This window comes from Poecilia formosa, unplaced genomic scaffold (assembly GCF_000485575.1).
Source record: "Poecilia formosa unplaced genomic scaffold, Poecilia_formosa-5.1.2 Scaffold682, whole genome shotgun sequence".
NCBI classification, from domain to species: Eukaryota; Metazoa; Chordata; class Actinopteri; order Cyprinodontiformes; family Poeciliidae; genus Poecilia; species Poecilia formosa.
This window is the reverse complement of record NW_006800621.1, coordinates 29,820-46,657: the sequence shown is the minus strand read 5'-3', so window position 1 is coordinate 46,657 and position 16,838 is coordinate 29,820. Positions and strand designations below refer to the sequence as shown.

General features: G+C 41.6%; 1 protein-coding gene and 1 long non-coding RNA gene across 3 annotated transcripts in view; one reads left to right on the top strand and one right to left on the bottom strand.

Annotated features, from left to right (window-relative positions):
- LOC107834600 (uncharacterized) overlaps positions 1-15,823 on the bottom strand; it is a 20,074-nt gene extending 4,251 nt beyond the window's left edge. The window contains exons 1-2 of the long non-coding RNA XR_001660404.1: positions 15,521-15,823; positions 13,157-13,158 (exon numbers count right to left, since the gene is read on the bottom strand). This is a non-coding gene — a long non-coding RNA (uncharacterized LOC107834600). The remainder of the gene's footprint in view (positions 1-13,156; positions 13,159-15,520) is intronic.
- Positions 1-16,838, top strand: part of LOC103130831 (palmdelphin-like) — a 46,631-nt gene that overhangs the window by 5,432 nt on the left and 24,361 nt on the right. Inside the window, exon 1 of one of the 2 annotated variants that reach the window (XM_016666212.1) lies at positions 4,839-4,954. The exons of the other annotated variant lie outside the window; for it this stretch is intronic. The gene's annotated coding sequence lies outside the window, so the exon portion shown is untranslated. Of the gene's footprint in view, positions 1-4,838; positions 4,955-16,838 lie in introns of those variants that run through there. 2 annotated transcript variants of the gene reach the window in all.

The following is a 16,838-nucleotide window of genomic DNA, read 5'->3' as shown; positions in this document are numbered from 1 at the left end:
TTGGCTAGAGGTGGATGGTTGTTTGATGGTTGATCCACCGTCATTTGTCGACTTCAACCAAAAATCAACCATTAATCAGACTTCGGCATTTCAGACATCAGAGTTCAACCACCAAACAACGTTGATTCAATGACAGTTTCAACGGTTTGATTGGATGGTTATTTGATGGTTGATCCACCATCATCTGTCAACTTCAACCAAAAATCAACGATTCTAACTATTTTTCAACGTTGATTTAACATCGTGTGCTATCTGGGTTCTCTCTCCTGTGGATCTTTGAGAAGAGAGAATAATGGAAACATGAAGTTCGTCCTAATATTGTTAATTCTAAACCCAGTGCTTCTGTTCTTTACACATGATAAATGTTAAATGACTCTAGTTTGGAACAGTTATACTGGGATGGACTGGTGACCCGTCCAGGTGACCCCACCTCTTGCCCATTCACCACTGAAGACAGACACCAGCAACCATCATAACCCCTGTATGATGATGGATGGATGGATGGATGGATGGATAGATAGATAGAACAGCACTGTTCGAAGTAAGTTGTTCTTTCTGTGCAGAAACGGTTCTGAACGACTGCTGTCGTTAACTGAACACAGAAATGTTTGGAAGCTTACAGGCTGGTTCTGGTGCACTGGGTGCAAAAATCTAACGTTTAACACTGACTCGTTCTTCTAACTATTGACAGAAAGGAAAGTTCATCACACGATCTATATGCTATATTGCTTTAAACAGACACAGGTGTTCCACTCAGCAAGAGTAAAGACTCTTCCATTTCTGGATGTTTCTCTAGACATTTTTCAGTTAACGAACAAAATGTCATATTTTACAAGTTCATATTCAGAAAGACCTGACCAAACTGATCGATGCATTCTAATCACTGAGCTTGGATGAAACAGGAAAATATAATAATTTGAATCAGGTAAGAGAAACTCGCCTGAGTCCTGCTACAATCACACCAGATGTTGGATTATTCTTATTATTAAAATTAATCTGAGATCAAGTTTACCTCCTACTGGGATTTTGATGTTCTTTGTTACATTTACAGACAGGAGCTCACAGCTTAAACATATCAGTCAGGAGAAGGTTTGAGGAAAAAATTTTAGAGAAATATATTAGGCTAAGTCCGTCAACCCCAAGCTGAACTTTTACATATTTTGTCACATTACAAAACTGAAAATTGTAGAGTGAAAAGTATTCAAACCCCTTTTCTCTGAGTGCAACCAATTTCCTTCAGAAGTTTCCTGATTACTGCTAATGACTAAACAGAGTCCAGCTGTGTGCAATCTAATCTCAGTAGAAATCCAGCTGCTCTGAGACGCCTCAGAGGTTGTTACAGGTCAGGGAGAAAACTGTGGAGAGGCTTAAAGCAAGCTAAGGCTGGAAAAAGATTTTAACATCTCACTGTTCAATCCGTCATCTGGAAGGATAAAACCAAGGCTTGTAAAAGTAATTAGAGGAATAAAATGTAGAGGTGTGCCGATCGATCAGCCACTGATCATAATCGGCCAATTTCCATGAAAAAGTGTATGATCGGTGATCTTCTCTGGGCCTTTTCCCCTTTGCAAAGAAACTTTCCAAAGACACCTGATCTGTTTCTTACTCATTTTGCTGCTTGTGGGCTCAGCGTTGGTGCGCAAGTAACCAGTTAAAGGATTTTCAAAATAAAAGATCCTCCAGACTCAAATAATACATAAAACGGAAATATTTAATTATTTCTTGCGTGGCCCGTTGCCAATTGGTCCACAGACCGGTACCGGTCCACGGACCGGGGGCTGGGGACCACTACTATAACGCACTAAGTGAATGGGGAAGTTTGCGTGTTGCGGCGGAAAATTGAAGCACCCCTGCCAGCATGCCTAGGTGGGCCCCATATGGGGGAAAGGAGGGCTGACATATGGGTCCCACATGGGTTTGCCCATGTAGGACCACAGCCTACATGGGCCCTACATGGGCAAACCCATGTGGGCCCACCACCATGTGGGGCTCATGTGGGGCCCATGTGGGCTGTGGCCCTACATGGGCAAACCCATGTGGAACCCGCAGACAAACTCATATGGGACCCATCTGGTCTGCCCTCTTTTACCCCATATGGGGCCCACATAGGCATGCTGGCAGGTTACGTAGGGTGAAGCACGTCAAAATGCATCAACACGACAAATCTAATGTGGCATAAAAACAATTCCATACTTGACAGAGCTTGGCTACATCGAGGCTCACTGCAGTAAAAAAGACATATGGAGGATCAGATACCAGGTAAAGCAGCGCACAGCTACACTCACCCGGATTAGCATGACGGTCAGAAAGCTAAACCTGCAAAATTATTTAAGTCTTCGAGCTGCGGTGTAAGACGCTGGTTCTGCTCTCGTTGTTGAACCCCTGCTACGTGCTACAGGTAGTAATATTTCACAGACGGAGCGCCGCTTCTGCTCCACCTGGTAGTGACTCTCATACCGAACCTGCTTAAAGCTGCAGCATCTAATTTAAAAAAATAATTTTTACATACGTATTATAACTTTTGCTGTCCTAACATGAGAGAGATAATCTCTAAAAAAAAAAAAAAAAAAACAATCGACCTCCTCTGCCTCCTCCCTGATCTGCATAATTACTCCGTTCAGTCAGAAACAGCCAATCAGAACTAGCAGTAATCAGCTAGCGGGAAGTTTTCATTCAGTAACTCAGGATTGTTTATTGTAATGGAACCTGTATCTGCCTTTGAATGTAAAGTTTTATACTTGAATGTTTTGGCAATGTTGAATGGTTTTATTTTGACTTTTTTGCATTATTTAGCCTCTTCAGAGCCTGTATATGTTTTCAGTCTGCTAAAGATAGTATTATCGATAGCAGTACAATTTGCACAACGTCTGTTTTGTTTTCTTCTTGGAAAAAGTTATTAAAAACAATTTTTTGTCTAAATTAAGGTGAATTCATGGATCCTTTTTCCACATAATGTAACCGGTAGTGCTCATGATTAAAAAAGTAATAATTATGTGATCGGTTTCGGTGATCGGAATCAGAATCGGCAGGAAAATACCTGATTGGCACATCTCTAATAAAATGTTAAACTTCTTTGCTCGTTGTTTTCCTGTAGTGTCCTGAATTCAGGGTTACGCATGTACAACAGTGGAAACCACACAGAGAACAACCAGTCGCCATTCAACTTCAGACATATGTAGAGTTTTATTCAGATTGTAAATACATAGAAAAAACAGATCAGCATCACACCCAAATCATCAAGAAGTCCAAACCACAAAACAGACATTAATTACTTGAGAAAAGTAGAAGAATGAATAAACATGTAAAAATAGGAGACGAACAAAAGTAGGAGAAAAGCAAAGGTGCCTTTGGGAGGTGCTGCTGCAAAACAAAGCAACTCGGCTTGCTGCTATAAAATGGGGACATTTTATTTGAGAGGTGTGTTCATTGAAGGTGTGTCCTCTCCTTCTAAACCTCTAAGCAGTTTCAAATTACCTAGATGGGATGGTCTAAATCAGTGGTTCCTAAACTTTTTAAACTTTTTCTCCTGGGCCCCCCCAATGGTTTCCAAACTATTTCTGGGTCCCCCCTATGGCTTACAAATGGCTGTCTGGTTGAATGATGTGTGTGAGCGAAGGGGGAGGGGGGCGATTCTTAGAGGACTCCCTGTTATACTCAGCCCCGGGTCCAGACGAACAAGGGGGGGAATCAACTTTTTGAGGGGCAAAATGAATCGTAGCCGAACATAGACAACAACACCAGTAGCCTAAGCTCCTTATTAACAAGCTTAAGGTGCTGTATTGATATTAGCTAGCTAGCCCCATTGTATCAAATTGACAGAGGAATAACAGAGAGTTGGCCATTCTAAGGTAAAAACCCAGCGCATACAGTGTTCATGGTTTTTTTTTCTTTTTTTTTTCATTCAGACGGCTTCCCGCGCCCCCCCTGCAATGGCACGGCTTCCCCCTAGGGGGCGCGCCCCACAGTTTGGAAACCTCTGGTCTAAATGATTTTGTCACCTTCTTTGAGACCTATTCAAAACCAAAGATGAAGAGAGAGAGAGCAGAGGTGCAGAGTGAGTAAAAGTCAGAGAGAGCAAAGGTCATTCTCAAACAGGATTTTCTCATGTCGGTTACTTCTGGAATCTCTCCTGTTCCTCCCTTTCTAAACATTTGAACAAAGATCCTAGTTGTCAGAAAGAGATTTATTTTTCACCTAGACCTTGTTTTGTTTTTCTCCAGGTTTAAAGTTTCTTCTTTACCCCTAGCTTCAGATCCAGGTGATCTGAAGCTAATCACCTGGATGAAGTGAGGCTACGCAGTCAGCAGACTGAGTGCTGAAGAGATGTTGTACATGCGTAACCCTGCGTAACCCTGAATTCAGGACACTACAGGAAAACAACGAGCAAAGAAGTTTAACATTTGACTTTGACTTTCACAAATTCAAAGAATTTGTGAAAGTCAAATTCTTTGACTTTCACATAAGTCAAAGAATTTGACTTATGTGAACAGACAGAACTTGTCTTTTCCATCCTGTTTTTATCTGAACTGCCTAGCATCTGTTTCCTTTTCTGAGCGATTCATCAAAAAACAGATTCCTGCATTAAACCTAAAGTATATAGGCAATTTGGAACCCAGTGTTCTTATTTTAAAACGCTGATGATTTTATATAATATTGTACATATGGTTAAGTTTAAAAACTAGCATATTTGAATTTTATTTTCCTAACAGGCTCTAATGGAATGGTTTAAAAGAAAAAAACATCCATGAGTTAGAATGGCCCTGTCAAAGTCCACACCTAAGCTCAATCTAGAATCAGTGGCAAGATCTGAAAACTACTGAGCTTGAGCTGTTTCACAAAGAAGAATGGGTGAAATTTTCAGTCATTAGATGTGCAAAGCTGGTAGAGAGAAACCCTAAAGACTAGCAGCTGGAACTGCAGTAAAAGGTGGTTCCACAGAGTATTAACTCAGGGGGTGAGTAGTTTTGCACACCACACTGTTCAGAAATAAAACATAAACATGTTTACGTTTTATTTCTACTTCACAATTGGATACAACTACTTTCATGTTTGTGGATGTAATGTAACAGAATATGGAAAAGTTCAAGGGGTTTGAAGATATACATGTATCTCTCTGTATATGTTGTGTATATATATATATATTTAGTGCTCACTTGTGGTTTTCACAAGTGAGCATCAATCTGAAGCTAATCACCTGGATGAAGTGAGGCTACGCAGTCAGCAGACTGAGTGCTGAAGAGCAGGCTGGCAGTGAGTGTACAGTTAATCCACCAGAGATCAGATTAGGAGAAACTGGGATTGGAAGTCAGGAGAGTGTAGGTCGAATGGCCAGACAGACAGCAGGGGAAGAGGTCACGCCTCTGGGACTGAGGGTTGCCATGGAGAGCAGACATAGCAATGACCAAGGCCAAACTCACAATAGCACACCTCCAGTGGAAATAATAGGACTCATACTATTAGAAAATAAGTGATTATAACCAGCTTGTACACTAAATCAAACTTTACTATCCAATGTTCCAAAAAACTCTCTGAACAATCAGGAGTTTGTCCCAGCTTCATACATGAACCAATATGATGCTGATTTTCATTCAAAACTAGACAACACATAAAAATTACAGATAGTGTGGATGTGTAAACCTTTACAAAATAGACTTTCCCCCCTTCTTCTTTGGTGTTGGAGAATCTGACTAAAAAGTTTGTCTTGTTCTTCAGGTTGAATCCAAACTGGTTTTCAGTGATTTTCTGACATTTTATTTATGAATATCTCTCACCTCTCATGCTGTTGGTTATATTTCTGGCTCACATGGAGGCAAAAAAAAGGTGAAAATTAATAAGGTTTTTTTGAACAAACAATAATAATAAATGCTGGTCTTTGGAGGCATGAGGAATGAGGAGCATGGGAACAGAGTAGGAAAGCGGTGAGAACTTGGAGATTGAAAACTGAATGCAAATGATGAACTGAGATCTTACTGATGACGAAAAGTCCTCCAGGGAGAGGTGAGTGTAGTCTCGGGTGTGAGCAGGGGTGAAAGTAGGGGGGTACGGTAGGGTACTGCGTACCCCTAAAAGATTTAGTGGGGGTATGCAGTACCTGCAAGAGAGGGGAGCGGCTGTCTGCTGTAAAGAATCAATGGGTTCACTGTGCAACCGTGAGTGCACCCACTAATCAGCCGTGACTGCAGTGGTGGGAAGTACTTAAGTACAATTTTCGTAAAATTCAGTGTGAGATACACTGAATTTCTTAGTTTATTTATTTATTTTGCTGTTCATGTTTATTATAGTTCACCGGTACCCCACCCAATTTGTTTTATTATAATAAGTTAATTCCTTCACAACTTTATTTTGTGTCTGTCTTGTGCCGTGATCGTCTGTACTAATATTTCCTATATGTCACTGAATGTGTCTGTTTTACGTGTGTTCCTCGAACGTGCCGTTTTGCGGGCCAGTGTTCTGCTTTTCGTCTGCTGAGGAGCAGGGTAGAGGAGCTGAGTTTTCTTGTGTTAAGGGAAATAAAACCCATTTTGATTCACAAAGACAACTCCGGACGTCATCTTTGCCTAATCCCAGCAACATATAATGGCGAGCCAGCTAGGAGAGATGTTTTAAAAGGATTTTCGTCGCAAAAACACGGAGACTTTTAGAACCATTGGCAGGTAACGGTAGCATTGTGCGCCGCTCAAGTAAAACTCTCTTCGACCATCGGACCTGAGATCAAAGAGATTTAAGAACAGTTTTCATCCAAGAGGTATAAAGACATTTATGTGAGTCCCCACAATGGAACTGGAAACTCTGCGAGACGAAGTCACAGCCGCGCTTTGTCAGTTAAGCCGTGATCAGCTGTTGGAGGTCAGTTACCAACTGAAATGCTTTGCTACAGAGGAAGAGCCCATGAACGACAGAACCAGACACCAGCTGATGAAGGCTGTAGAAGATAAACTAGATAAATTTGAAATCAGCTATACGCCAAATGACGCTGTGCAGTTTGTAAAAGAACTTTCATGGGCTCTGGGCCAACCGGAAGCTAAAGAGGAGCGTCGTGGAATCCTCCGCTCATTCGATACAAGTAGCAAATATGAAGAGCTGCAAGGAGAGATCAAAGCCATAGACGAGAAACTCAGAGTAACAGAAGCTGCTGCCAGCTTCGGGCTGAGCTCATCAGCCAAAGTACCGGAGGTGACTATTCGCCGTGAGTTTCGCATCTGTGGTCAAATAGGAGGGAGCGGGCAGCGGGATCGGCTGTCCTACACCAGCCTGCTGCGCCAGATAGAGAATGGACTCCGCAAAAGCCACAGTCAGCTAGAAGTTATAAAAGTGGTAATGAGAGCAATAAACCCTGGTCTCAAGTTGCGGGATATGCTGGAAATAAAGACTGATTTGACGCTCCCACAGCTAAAGACAATATTAAAAGGACATTACGGAGAAGATGACATCTGACTTGTACCAAAAACTGGTTAATCTTTCCCAGGACCCAAAAGAGTCAGCTCAAGACTTCTTACTCAGGGCCATTGAGCTTAAAGACAGGCTTCTATATGCATCCCAGAACGAAGAAGGAGAAGACCACAGTGTGGACCTGGTAAAAAGAAAGTTTTTAAGATCGGTGGGTACAGGACTGCAAAATAACATCAAATTTCAGATGAAGACACTTCTCGACGACCCGGATGTGACTGATGAAACACTGATTGAGAAAGTTAATGAAGCTGCCAACCTTGAGACAGAGCGGCTAAATAAACTAAAGAGAAACAACCCAAAAACCACAAGGATCAACGAGCTGCTCACTGAAGATGAACCACGCAGCAGATCTCAGACCAAGGACGACAAGACAACAGCTCCTGCTCCACCTGAAATGCACACCTTGGTGAACGAACTGAGAAACGAGGTTGCCGAGGTAAAGCAGATGTTCATCGCTTCCCTGAACACCAGTAAGTGGCATGCTGCAAAGAGGACATCGGACACCGGGGGTACCCAGAGAAGGAGGGGCTGCAGAACCTGCCAGAGCAACGGAAGAGGAGACGACTGCACCCTTTGCTTCAAATGTGGCCAGCCGGGTCACATTTCCAGAGGATGCCGAGCTCCATGTCAGTTGCAGGAAAACATCCGAGGGCCACTGCCATGGGACCAGCAGTGACCCGCCCACCACATGAGGAGTCCTGCCGCTGCCTTTTCTGCCACCGGGAAGAATCAGTCAACACTCCACTCCAGAGGTGTTCAGGTTGTTCAGCTGCCATGTATTGTTCCAAATCATGTCAGACACAACACTGGCACATAACCATACATGTAAAGCTGTGAGACTAGCTGAACAATATCTGGGTGAAAAAAATGAAAAAAGTTGTTTTCCACTTGTAGAAAATGTTGACATTTCCCCAGATAAACAGGGGAAGAAATTAGTAAAACTAATTGGTAGGCGTAAAATGGTGAGCTGCACTTTTGACAATCTACCAGTTGACACCAGCATCCCAGAAGGACTTCATATGCAAGAGGTACTGTTTAAGGTGAAAAGGGGCAACTCAGCCATGGTCCCAGTGTCTGTCACCAACACCACAGGTCATAATGTCACTTTAAAACCACGTCTCATGCTGGGCCACATCGAGTCTGTAAAAGCAGTATATCCAGCCACTTTGCAACCAGTAGAAAACCAACAAACTAATAACATGACAAGTGATGCAGATGTTAAAGTTTCATCACCTCCCAGGAGGGACAAAAGTGATATTTGGGATCCTCTTGTACAGTTGGATCATTTAACTGGTGAGCAGCAGCTTGTAGTAAAATCCATGCTCAGGGAGGAGTGTAAAGCTTTTGCCAAAGATGAAAATGATGTTTGTTGTATTCCCAGTCTTCGCATGCACATTACTCTCAAAGATCAGACACCAGTTCAAAAGACCTACATGTGCCTAAACCACTGCACCAGGAAGTAAAAACCTACCTGTAGGACCTGATAAGCAGAGGCTGGGTTACAAAATCAAAGTCATTCTATTCTTCGCCAATACTCTGTGTGAGAAAAAAGTCAGGCGAGCTCAGACTTTGTGTAGATTATCGAGGACTTAATCTCAAATCAGTACCTGACAGACATCCTATTCCCAGAATACAAGACATGCTGGACAGCCTTACAGGTAGCTCCTGGTTTACAGTATTGGACCAGGGAAAGGCTTATCATCAGGGGTTTTTAGATGAGGACAGCCAGCCCCTCACAGCATTTATTACTCTGTTGGGTTTATACCAATGGACTAGAATCCCATTTGGACTCAGTTCAGCCCCAGCAGAATTTCAGAGAAGCATGGAGGAGTGTTTGTGGGGTTTGCGTGATGATGTCTGCCTACCTTACCTTGATGACAATCTGGTTCACAGCAAGTCATTTGAGGACCATGATGAACACGTAAGAGCAGTCTTACAAAGATACCGGAAACATGGGGTTAAACTCACTGCCAAGAAGTGTGAACTTTTTAAGCCAAAGGTCAAGTTTTTGGGTAGAATGGTGTCAAAAGAGGGTCATAGCATGGATCCAGCAGAGATCGCCCCCGTGCTGGCGCTCAGAGAAAAACAACCCAGCACAGAGGAGGAGGTGAGACAGATTCTGGGCTTTCTGTCTTACTACAGATCTTATATTCAAGACTTTTCATGTGTAACAGAGTTACAAATGTACTTTTTTTAAATTATAATTTCGAATTCATTTTATATTGAGAATTTGTGAATTTTATCTTCAGTTATTTTTATTTGTTGTTTTTGCCTGCGGGTGTCGCCTTTCTGCACTCTGCCTCGTTTGTGTCTCCTGGGCTTCCGTAGCTCAGTCCAGCCCTCATAAGTGTTTCTCCGCTTCCCCCTTATCCCTCACAGCATTGTTCTGCGCTGCTGTGGGTAAGTCAGAGGAAAGTTCGCTGCTGCAATATACGTTTGTTTTCTGTACGGATGTTGTTGGTTATGTTGAAGTTTTACCAAATGATGATTATTGTTGTTTGTTAATGTGTTATTTTGCAGTTTTGAACATCATTGTGGGGTTTTATAACCAGTTTTATTATAATTTTCTCTTTTTTTTATTTTGGCGCGAACAACCGGTGCTAAGCCAGCACAGTTCAGTTGAACATTGTTTTATTCTCACATTTAGGCTGGAGTGCAGGGAGAGTTGAAGAGGAGATTGATTTGTTTTTTCACTCTTCTCCCCAAGGTATGTGTTTTTATTTTAAGTTATCCTTTTTATCTCTGTTTATTTAACTCTGCCCCACTGTATTGTGTTGCCGTGGCCACCAGGTGGCGTTTTCCCCTCATGTTTTTAGTTTATGATTATTTTTTTTAGATTTATTTTTTTTTGTTGTTGACTTTTGTTGACTCTGGAAAAAAGTAATAGACAGCATTGTTCTGCGCTGCTGTGGGCTGGAGTGCAGGGAGCGTTGAAGAGGAGATTGATTTGTTTTTTTACTCTTCTCCCCCAGAATAAAATATTTCATGGTTGAATTCTGGAGACTCATTTATACCACCCGTTACACATGCATTGCAAAGCCCTTGTATGAACTGATTGCAACCCCAGCAGATGTTAAGAACTCCCTCCAAGGCTCAAAAAAACAGGAAAATAAAAAACAGAGGAAAAACAAACTAAACAGGGACAGCTGTTCTCATCATTCCCTGTTAAATGGACAGAAACTCATCATCAGGTTCTGTGCTACCTAGTTGACAAATTGACAAACCCTCCTATTAGGATACCCAGATCCATACCAACCATTCGTTGGTATGGATCAACGAATGCCCCTAACCTTGCTTCTCAAGCAGGGTTAGGGGCAGTTCTCTATCAACGCAGAAATGGCAAGTTAAGAGTTATAGCTTATGGATCTAAAACTTTAACCCCACCAGAGAAGAATTATCATATGCAGGCAAACTTGAGTTTTAGCATTAAATGGTCTATCTGCGAGCGCTTCAGGGATTATTTGTTTCATGCGCCATCTTTTGTAGTTTACATCGACAATAATCCACTCACTTATGTTTTGACAACAGCAAAATTAAATGCGTCAGGCCAGCGTTGGGTTGCTGAGCTAGCAGACTTCAATTTTACCATAAAATACAGATCTGGAAAAACAAATGCAGATGCAGATGGGTTATCTCGAATGCCCCTTGACTCTGAAGACTATATGAAAAGCTGCACACAAACACTTAGCCAAGACGCTGTAGTAGCCACACAGCAGGGTATCTTGGTGCAGCAAGCAGAACCTGAACCAATGTTGAATGCAGTCTCCTTTAAGGTCCTGCAGCAACAAATAGGAGAAGAGAGACTTTTGGAAACAATTCAACCAATACCAAGACAGGAAATCTGTGCAGCAGAGCAGCAAGACCCTGTAACAGGTAAAATGTATGTATAGGCTGCAAAACAAAAGACCTGCTGCACATGAACTCCAAATTGAGAGTCCTGAGTTTAAAGCATTGGCCAGAGAGTGGAGCGAACTCAAAATCACAGAGGATGGAACAATGTTTAGAACAACCAAACACAAAAAGCAACTAGTTCTTCCTTCAGTGTACCATCCTCTAGTGCTAGATGAATTGGATAAACAAATGGGTCACTTGGGCTCAGAATGGACACTCAATCTGATTAGGGATCGTTTCTTTTGGCCAAAGATGCAGAGGGACATTGAACATTTTGTTACTAATGTTTGTGAATGCCCCTATGTTGAGCATAGAGACCACTCACCCATTTCAGCTAGTGTCAGTTGACTTTTTGCATTTGGAACAATGCAGAGGTGGTTTTGAGTACATTCTGGTAGTTATGGACCACTACACCAGCTTCGCTCAGGCCTACGCAACTACAAATAAATCAGCAAAAACGGTGGCAGATAAACTGTTTAATGACTTTTGTCTCAGATTTGGCTTTCCAGAAAAACTGCATAATGATTTAGGACGAGAGTTTGAAAACAGGTTGATACATCACCTGAAAGAACTGTCTGGTGTTAACCCTTCTAGGCGGGATGCGTCGGGGGCGACACATCCAAATTTGCAGTACTGTAATTCCGCCACACGTAGCGCTATCTGAAAAATTCCAAAGGTTTCTGAAAGGGGAGGCGTTGCCCTTTCCAGCAAGTATCGGGTTAATACGGCAACTTCACAGCTGCAGCTGCAGAGAGGTAATTAATCCAGGGGGCACTTGTTTTATAGACGGCATATTGCGAAAATAACTTGCTGGATATTGAAAGTTCCAGTTGTTATCGATACATGGGTAAGTATATCATCTCACAGGACATTTAAAGAACTACTTACAGTTAAAATAAGGAACGTTTATTTAGGCAGACGCTTGAAACTCCGGCGTAAAAGGGTTAAGGGGTCATACACCACCCCCTATTACCCACAAGGGAATGGACAAACAGAAAGATTAAACAGGACTCTTCTTTCTATGTTAAGAACGCTAACAGAAAACAGACTGGAAAAGCCACCTCCACAAAGTTGTACATGCATACAATTGCACTGTTAATGATGCCACTGGTTACTCTCCTTTCTTCTTGCTGTTTGGGAGGTCGCCACGGTTACCAGCTGATCTTCTTTTCGGACTTGAGCGAGAGCAAGGTTCGGATTCCTGCCCGGACTATGTGGACAGATGGGGACAAAGGATGGCTGAGGCATACAGCATTGCCTCCAAAAACGCAGCCAAGTCCGCTGACCGAGGGAAAATACAGTACGACAAGAGAAAACATGGTCCACGACTGCGAGTCGGAAGCCGTGTACTAGTTAGAAACGTGACCGAAAAGGGAGGGCCAGGCAAAATCCGCTCCTATTGGGAAGACAACATCTATGTAGTTAAACGTCAAATGGGAGAGGAAAGTCCTGTGTTTGAACTGTAGGCAGAAAATGGGAAAGGCAGGACAAGAGTTTTGCACAGAAATATGTTGTTGCCCTCTGATTTCATCCCTCTGTGTTCAGATGAGAACATGATTGCAACCCATACGAAAACAAAGAAGAGACATGACAACAAACGGAGGCGAACGCGTGTGGAACAGACACAACAAACGGAAAGTGAGGAGAAGGTTCCAGATGAGGATTTCTCTGATGTGGTTTTCACATGGCCTCTTCCAGAGCCGAGCAGTTCACCTACACTGGACCCCATGGCTGCAGAATTTGTGCCACAAATGGACAGTTGTGCCAACAAACCTCTGTACATGGCAGAAGAGGGTCAGGGTGATCTTACAGAAACTGCTGAGGAAAATGCCAACATTACTGAACCAGAGGATGTGGACATCATGGCTCAGGGGATGTGGAAAGTGGTTCTGACATTGAACAGGCCGTAGAGGCAAAACAGCCAAGTTCACTCCCAAGGAGAGAGCGAAGGAGACCACAGACTTTGACATATTTTGCACTTGGAGAACCAAGTTTCACAGACAGAATAGTAGCCACTAAATGTGTAAATGTACAAGGTTACTGGCGGCCTTGGTAAAATAAAAACAACTAAACTGATTACATCAGTACTGCAGTGCATTAGGTCTGTGTAGCTAATGCACTGCAGTACTGTGTAGTGTGTAGCTCAAGAGAAGGTTGTAATGTAACCTGTGTAACAGTCCATTTAATTCTTTTGTCTCCATGCATTAATGACCAAGTACACCTGAATGTCGAGAAGACATTTCTAAAGTGAGGGAGATTGTGAGATACACTGAATTTATTAGTTTATTTATTTATTTTACTGTTCATGTTTATTATATTTCACCGGTACCCCACCAAATTTGTTTTATTATAATAAGTTAATTCCTTCAGAACTTTATTCTGTGTCTGTCTTGTGTCTTGATCGTCTGTACTAATATTTCCTATATCAGTGGCGCAAAAAGTGGGTATGCAGCGCATGCAACGCATAGGGGTGCTGCACCAGAGGGGGCGTCAAAACCCCATCTGGAGGGGGCAGCGCACTGATGATGCCTTTGCATACACTTCACCGTGCCCTTACGCTCATTCACCTCGCGCACATGTAAATACGTGTCTTCGTCTTGGGGGGGGAGGGGGGGATAATGGAGCGGCCATATGTTTTCTACACTCTTAACCCTTACGTACGTACCTACCTTCGGGGGGGCGATTTATGTTTTTGCATCCACCTGAATAATATGTAGTTGCACCCCTGTCCTATATGTCACTGAATGTGTCTGTTTTACGTGTATTCCTCGAACGTGCCGTTTTGTGGGCCAGTGTTCTGCTTTTCGTCTGCTGAGGAGCGTTAGGCACCAGGTGTGACAGACTGAGTTTTCTTGTGTTAAGGGAAATAAAACCCATTTTGATTCACAAAGACAACTCCAGACGTAATCTTTGCATGATCCCAGCAACATGTACTTTACTTAAGTAGATTTAATAATGGATCCTTCTTACTCTTACTCCACTACATTTTACAGTAAGAATCTGTACTACATTTCATTACATTACTTCACTACATTTCTACAAAACTGTCGCGTTACTCGTTACATCCAAGTCGCATTGCTCTTTTTTCCGTTAAAATGTGAAGTTGAGGGACTTAAGGTTGCGCCGTAAAATCCGAGCAATAATGTGACTTGTGTCTGTTGTCACCCATCGCCTCCCCCTTTACTCGCGCGTGGAGCTCCAAGAAATGTGCAGTGGTGTCCTCTGAGCGGGAGAAGATGTCTGTCTAATCGTCAGTCATATAATAGCGCTGCATAAATCATAAGATATGGCGACAAGTAAAATCAGCAGCGCTTCGCTTTCACAGACGATGGGGACTTTGTCCAACTTTTATCGTCACTTGGAAGGAAAGCTTAAAGAAAGGTAAGCTCCGTGGACGTGATGCTAGCAAAGCTAGCTGTACGGACTGATACACACATGTTGCATCTGCGATGAAAAAAAGTTGTCACTCATGCACTGAATTATTGTGTGGAGGTGTTGACTGAGCTGTCGCATATATGGGACAACACTGTGGCCAAAGTGCAATATGACATTCAGGAACGATCCGATTCTTCTGGACGGATTTTTACTAAGGATGATAGGACTGAAGCCTCACTGAGAGCCGTTCTTTGTTCTTGTAATGCTCTGCGTACACTGCAGTAGTTATTATTTTATTTAGCTACTGTTTTAATTAAACAGTATCTAAACCCTGGTAAAAAAAAAAGTATACTTTAGTATACTTCAAACATACTTAAATTTGTGAAAGTACACTTTATACTAATTATTAAGTGTACTACCTATAAGTATATCTGAAGTATACGAACAATACACTTGTACCAATTTCGAAATTAGTACTTTAAACACACTTAAACATAATTGTACCAAAATACACTTTTAATATATTAAATAAAAGTATACTTTAAGTGAACAAAATCTGAATGAATATGTATGAACTTTTAAGTTGCTTAATAATCTTTTACTATTTATTAAAATTGCATACAATAAAAAAAGGATAATCATGATGTAATTTTTAAGAAAGTACCCAATCAATTTTCAGATGTGTGATGTAAAACCTTATAATCAATGGCATTAGCTCCAGTTCATACTCCAGACCAGATGGTGGCGGTATTGCACACTTTCATTTATTTAAAAAAACGCCACAAAGAGAAGAAAAAACTTGAACGCATGGAAGATAACAGACGCTGTTCAAATTCGCCATTTTTACTCGCATAAGATTGCCTTAAAAGTAGAGAGGGCCTTGACAATAGTTACTAATTTTGGTAAATTCAAGCTGGTGACGTCCTAATCCGAGTTGGACGACAACACAATGGGACAGCAACCGATGGAAATGAAATGTGTGTCACAAAAGGAGCCCGGGGGTACGAAAGCTGCTAAGTGTTGCTAGCTGGTGGTAAGTTTGCTTATTAATTATCTTCATTTAGTTATAAACAGTGCAGTAAAGATATATAACTTACGTTGGTTTCTTAAATAATTATTTTATCAATTTTATTGTGACTTGTATGATTATTACTATAGTAATCATTCAGCTTCATGTTATAGCTGCATGGAGGCTGTTTGTTGTGACTTATACTTTTATTCGTAAACTTAACCTGGTTTTAATTAAGCTCCATAAGATGGAGAGACTTTGATATTGTGAGGTGGTTGTTGTTCTAACTCGTTCATCAATGATTTTATCTTCAACATATGTTTTGCAGTCTAACTAAGCAAATGAAGATGAAAGAGGAAGCCAGAGAGATGAGGTGTTAGAAAACCTAAAGACTTTCTCTCTCAGAAGAAGCTCTGATTCCACCAGATCACCAACCAGCTCTAAGGATGAACCTCTACATTGTCTTCATGATGTAAGTTTGTTTTTTCAATGAGGAGCTAGCTACATTTTCAACAACAAAAACTGGTGTGTTACCAGCCCCAAGTGCTTAATAAACATGATTTGATTTAAAGGTAGCTGGAAGGAATTTTTCCCCTTGTTAATCTAACATTTCTCTTTCTTTTTTTATTTATTGTTGACTTTCAGGGCCCTGTAAGTGACCTGTCCAGGGTGAGCCCTGCCTCTCATCTGATGACTGCTAGAGATGGGCACCACCAGCCCCCCTCACCACCCTGCAAGGATCAGTGTGTTCAGATCATGGATATAAAGATCTTAAGGTAGTTTGTCTCCTTAGTTTAGGACTACAATTATAAAGGTTCGCATGAGCTTACTTTTACATTTTTGGATGCTGCACAGCCATTATTTGGAGCATTTCAATAACCAATACATCAATACAATCCTTAAATCCAGGTCTTTCATAATTTATATGTTATTAATCCATAACAACAAAATAAAATGCTAAAAACTGCAAAGAAAAATCACAAAAACATCATTCGGTTCATAATTGTTTTCAATATATTGCAAATATAACAATTTCCTAATATTCTTTTGGAAAGTTGTCAATATAAAGAAGTTGCTCTGAGGCCTGATGAACCACATAAATTGTATTTTGAGT